Source organism: Mustela erminea, chromosome 10 (assembly GCF_009829155.1).
Source record: "Mustela erminea isolate mMusErm1 chromosome 10, mMusErm1.Pri, whole genome shotgun sequence".
Classification (NCBI taxonomy): Eukaryota; Metazoa; Chordata; class Mammalia; order Carnivora; family Mustelidae; genus Mustela; species Mustela erminea.
The window spans coordinates 101,211,776-101,218,172 of NC_045623.1; positions in this window are offsets into that span (position 1 = coordinate 101,211,776).

A 6,397-nucleotide genomic window follows, 5' to 3' on the forward strand; every position below is an offset into this window, starting at 1 on the left:
TTGGTCAGATTGCGGGCGGAGCGGGACGCTTCAGCGAGCGTTACTCCGCGTTCAGAAGCTGCAGTTTCAACCTTGGGGCGGGACCAACAGCGGGACTCAACAACTGATTGGTCAACGTTCGAGACTGCGTCCTGGTCGTCGATTATAGAAATGGGGGGGCGTGCCCCCAGAGGGCGAACTCCGATTGGTCAGGACGGGGCCGCCGGCCACGCCGGATTGGGCGGCGGCAGTTTCAGAGTCTGGACCTGAAGCCGCTCGCAAATGGCAGAGCCCGGCCGCGCGAGGCGGGGCGGGAGTGGGTGGTCGGTGGCTGGAGACCCATTCTTCCCCACTTTCTTCCCAGTATTTGTCGTGCCTACTTTGTACCCAGAGGCACAGTGCCAGGCACAGGGAGGCAGAGAAGAAGGGCGAGGGAGGGAGAGGAGTGGGTTAAGCACCTGGAATCCATGCCAGCCCCATTTTACGGAGAAAACCCCAAACGAGGTGGTACCAGATGAACTGACTTGACCAGAACGTTTTAAAACCAGTGTAATTCAGCAAATTAGCAGGTAGGGGAAAAAGGATAGTAGTGAGAGAGGACGGAAGGAAGGGACTAAAGCAAAGTGGTGGGGGGGACCAGGAGGGACGATTCTGGGTGCTGGACACGCTCTGAAGCGGGGTTGTGGTGCAGGCTGCACAACTTTGTAAACTCGCTGAAATGGTTTGGTTGTACACTTAAAATGAGTGAATTTAAGGGTGTGTAAATGACACCTCAATAAAGCTGTGCTGTTGTTAAGTTCATACCCACTGCACGAGCCATTCTACTCCTAGTCATTTATCCAAGCGGGAGAAAATTGTCCCTACAAAGATTTGCATAGGAATGCTCACAGCAGCTGTTTCCAAACACAGGTCAACAGGTGTCTGCCGAATCAGGGCATATCCACACAACGGCTGCTATCCTGCAATGGCCATGAACGAACTATTGATACGCACAGTACGGATGCATCTCAAGATAATTATGTTGCCTGGGAAAGAAAGGGTACACACCGTATCTTCCATCCGTATAGAACTTTAGAAAATGTGAACAGATGTATAGTGATAGATCAGTGGTTGCCAGGAGCGGGGATGGAAGGAGGAATGACAAGGGGGCATGACGGAGCCTTGGGGGTGATGGGTATGTCCACTGTCTTGGTTGTGGTGATGGCCTCACGGTGCATACATATGTCTAAACTTAATGTACACTTTAAACATTCAGTTTATTGTGTATAAATTATATCTCAATAAGGGACGCCTGGCTGGCTCCGTCGGTAGAACATGCAACTCTTGATCTCGGGGTGGTGGGTTCAGGTCCTATGTTGGGCATAGAGCTTACTTTAAAACAAATAGATTAATTAATTAATTAAATCTCAATAAAGGTGTTAAAAGATGTGAAGCAGGACGCCTGCGTGGCTCAGTTGGTTAAACATTTGCCTTTGGCTCAGGTCGTGATCCCAGAGCTCTGGGATCAGCGGTGTATCAGGCCCCCCACAGAGCAGGAAGCCTGCTTCTTCCTCTCCCTCTGCCTGCTGCTCCCCCTGCTTGTGCTCATGCTCTCTCTCACTCCGTCAAATAAATATATAAATAAATAAATCTTTAAAAAAAAAAAAAAAAGATGTGAAGCAAGTAAAAGAAACAAATAAGAAGTTGGTCTTGTTGGGCACAGTGTGTTTGCACTAGCTGGAACGGACAGCTGTCACTCCTGTGTCACCACCAACCCCTCTTGGGAGTGGCCCTGAGGACAAAGATGAAGGCCAATCCTCCCAGTGGACACAGCTGTGCACTGCACACTTGGTCATTCATGCATAAAGAGGGATGAACGGCCCGAGGGAAAGGCACACACCACCACCCTGGGTGGTGGCAGGTGATCTGGCTGGTGCCCAGGAGTTTCAGGGAGAAAGTTTGGAAGATGGGGTCCCAGGAGAACTGGGGAGGCGGTAGGAAGATAAGCCAGTGAGCACCAATGGGAGGGGCACAACAGATGAAATCCATGTCTCGCGTTTCAAATCCACCCAACAGAGAAGTCCAGGGCAGGGGAGACAGTCAACAAACAGCTGGAATGGGAGACGTGCTGGTAGACATCAGCCAGCCTCCCTCCGCAGCCTCCCTGGTGTGGGTGCAGAGGGCCCAAGGACAGACACGGTGCCCATGATGACAGGAGTGAAGCGGCCTGGGCTCCTCTCCTGAAGGCCCCAGGAGGTCCCGAATGCCCGGTCTGCCAAAGCAAAACACCATCTCCAAGGGACCAGCCAGCCATTGGTAGCAGGTGGATTGCATCCGGCTTCTGTCTGCCCTGGAGGGGGGCAATTTGTACTTACTGAGATTGATGCTAATCCACGTACCGTCCAGCCTGCAGGGGGCTCACCCCGACCACTATCTGAGGACTTTGGATTCCCCGATGTAGTGACGTGATATACACACATGGGCTCACACTAAGGGACCCGTTTTTGGTAAAACACAGCTCTGCTCTCTGAGCAGCTGAGATAGGCCACCGTGTCCCCTGCGGCTAGAATATTCGGGGACAGGAAGCAGAGGGTGTAAATAGAGGCCCTTCCCTCCAGCAATCCAGTGACCCACTTCTGGACTTTGTGTTTCCTGTGCCCGGAGGCAGGAAGCTTCTGCCAAGGGACACGATACAGTCCCATCGAACTTGAAGATGTGGCCATCCCCCGGTGGCTGTGCCTGTCCTGCTGGTGGACCAGGGGACAGAGTCGCCGTGCTGCTGGGGAGAGATTCTGATCCCCGTGAGGAACCAGGGCTGCTGCTATGCGGTGGGACAGAGGACTGTTGGGAACACCCTCGAGTGTCTGTTCCTTGGTGTCTCTACACCCACTAAACCCACTGGTACCCACAAGCGGCAGTCATGGCAATCATGGCCCAAGCAGGACCAGATAGCCAAGGGCTCGGGTCCCCTGGGATGAAGTCTGGATCACCACACCAGGAACCGGCACAGCTGCGGCATAGGCTGGGACAAGGGCAATCCAGAATGGGGCTGGACAATGGACCTGCTGGACCAGGAAGGCCTGTAGCTTTGGTCACTAGTCCCCCGAGGCAGAGACCTTAGGGCTCGTACCGCCTCGTAGGCTCTGTCAGGTCAGACTGAGATCTCCCCTCCCAGGGAAGAAGGGAAGGAAGGCAAATGCAGCTCTGGGTGATCTGGGGGGTAGAATTTTTTACATAAACCCTCTCCTCCGCCTCAGACCCTCTTGGCCTCACTTGCCTGTTGCTCCAGCTCTGCTGGGGCTGAGTGATGCGGGGCAAGCACGACCGGCCCCACCGTCCCCCAGCCCACGCCCGCGCCCCTCACCTCCGCCACCCACCCCCCGCCGACCCCAGTTTGGCGCCCCAGCATTCATATGTGCAATGCAGAAATACTCAGTGTCCCAAGGGGCAAATCTTCAATCAGTAGGAAGAGACAGATAGTGGATAAATTCTTCCCCCCACCTCTGTCCCCACCCAGGAAAGGTACGAGATTCACCTGCGGGGCTTCTCAAGGTCACCGTCTGTTCATCTGCAGACCCCTCCAACTGCGGCCAACTCTAATGCGTCCTTCTGCCAGCTCTCCCTCCTTCCGACTTCTCTCCCTCCCCCACCCCCCGCCCCGCTCCTCCCTGGGGTTGTTCCGCAGAAATAAAATGAGGGTGCGCGAGCCCTCTCCTTGAGGCTCCGCTTTCCGGAGAACCCTGGCCAAGGCGCCATCCATGTGCTGACTCCCAAAGGCGTATCTCCAGGCCAGACTCCACCTGAGCTCCAAGTTCTCGTGTCCAACTACAGAAGATGGGCCTTACATGTAACAAGTCCAGAAATGGAGTCCTGGTTTCCCCCAAACCTGCTCCACTGAAGCTGTCCCCCCTCCCTCCTACCATGTGCCCAGGAGCCCGAGTCACCATGACTCACCCAGTCCGTCAGCACAGCCCATCATTTCTAGTTTTATATATTTTTTAAAGATATGTCTATTTATGAGAGAGAGAGAGAACCCCAAGCAGACTCCGCCCAACGCAGGACTTGATTCCATGACCCCAAGACCACGACCTGAGCCAAAACCAAAAATCAGATGTTCAACCAACCTAGTCACCCAGGGACCCCCATGTGATCTTTAAAAGGACTCCAGAGGGCGCCTGGGTGGCTCAGTTGTTCAGTGTCTGTCTCCACCTCTGGTCCTGATGCCAGCGCCCTGGGATGGGGCCCCACATGGGGCTCCCTGCTCAGCAGGAAGCTTGCTTCTCCCTCTCCCACTCCCCTTGTGTTCCCTCTCTCGCTGTCTCTCTCTCTCTCTGTCAAATAAACAAATAATATCTTAAAAATAAATACATAAATAAAAGGACTCCAGAACCTGACTGCTTTTCACCACCTCCGTGACAGTCACCCAGCCCCAGGCACCACCCTCTCCTCCTTGGAACACGGGTCACATTCTGATTGGTCCCCCTGCTTCCATCCTTACTCTGTTGTCTTCACAGCAGCCTGCGACCCCATAAATAGGGGGGTGCCTGGGTGGCTTAGTGGGTTAGGCCTCTGCCTTCAGCTCAGGTCAAGATCTCAGGATCCTGGGATCCAGCCCAGGATGGAGCCCCACATCGGGTTCTCTGCTCAGCAGGGAGCCTGCTCCCCCTACCCTGCCTGCCTCTCTACTTGTGATCTCTGTCAAATAAATAAATAAAATCTTAAAAAAAAAAATGGGGCGCCTGGGTGGCTCAGTGGGTTAAAGCCTCTGCCTTCGGCTCAGGTCATGATCCCGGGGTCCTGGGATTGAGCCCCACATCGGGCTCTCTGCTCCGCGGGGAGCCTGCTTCCTCCTCTCTCTCTCTGCCTGCCTCTCTGCCTACTTGTGATCACTGTCAAATAAATAAATAAAATCTTAAAAAAAAAAAAACCATTTAAAAAAAAAAATGAAAGGCAGCTTATGGGACTTCTCTGCTCGAAGCTCTCCAGTTGCACCTACCGCACTCAGAGTAAAGCCAAAGTCCTTACCTGTGAGATGCCGATCTGCCTCCAGGTCCCTTTCACACCTCATCTCCTACTCCTCTTCCCCTCCCTCACTCTGCTCTAGCCACATCAGGGTCATTATGTTCCCTAAAGATAATGGGCATGCTCCTACCTCAGGGCCTTTGCACCTGCCAGTCCATCTAGAATGCACTGCCCCAGGTGTCTACAGGATTTCACTCACACTGTCATCCTTCAAATGTTGTCTTCTCAGAAGGCCTACCCCAACCACACTGTTGTAACGCCCTCCCCAAACTTTCCCAGCCTCATTTCCCCCCACAGTCCTTATCTGCCGATATACTATGACTTTTACTCAACTGGGTTTTTTTTAAAATGATTTTTATTTATTTGACAGAAAGATAGAAAGTACACAAGCACGGGGAGAGGCAGAAGCAGGCTCCCCGCTAAGCAGGGAGCCCGATGTGGGACCAGATCCCAGGACCCAGGGATCATGACCCGAGTCGAAGGCAGACCTGAGCAGAAGGCAGACGCTTAACCGACTGAGCCACCCAGGCGCCCTATTCAACTGGTTTTGCCTGTAGTCCAGCTCTCCCCGCTAGCATACCAGCTCTGGAAAAAGACAGACGCTTTTATCCACATGACTCAATGCTGTGTCTCTAAGCTAGGCACCATGCTCATCAGCACACAGTAGGCACTCAAATGTTTTGATGAATTCATGAACTCCCTCATCTGCACAGAGACAAACAGATCACCGAATGTCTGAGATTTGGGTTCATGCATATAAATGTCCGACACGTGCTCAGCTCTCCTTTAACATAGGCTGTTCTAATCTCAAGCCTGATGACTCAGAGCCAGAAATCCGTGTCCTGGAGCACAGGGTGAATTCAGCTGACGTCTGTGAAGAGGGCTCAGACTTGGAAGAGGGGCACATTCTGGCCACTTTGTGATTTTACTTTGTGATTAAACAGGGACACTATTACTGGAAAACCAAAAATCCCACCTCTTGGATTCCCCAGAACTCTCAGTGGGTGGGTGAGGTAGGCTGAGCAACCACAGGCATCTGGTCTCCACGGGGCACAGAGAACTAGGCGGTGCTAAGTGAGGAACAGGGTGTGGAACACCTTTTTCCAAACATGGCAGGAGCAGCTGGTGAACAACTTAGTGGGTTGTGAACAGCAGCGGAAGAGAGAATCCCTGTGCATCACAGGAAAAGGGCATTGACTTTAGATCTTCGGCTTTACCTATATATACACACGTGTGTGCTGGTTCATCATGTATTTCTAATTGTGGGTAAAGAAGAAAAACAGAAAGACACACAGACAGAAAGAGAGACAGCGAGAAAGACAGAGAGAGAGGGGGGCGCCTGGGTGGTTCAGTGGGTTAAAGCCTCTGCCTTAGGCTTAGGTCATGGTCTTAGGGTCCTGGAATCAAGCCTTGTATC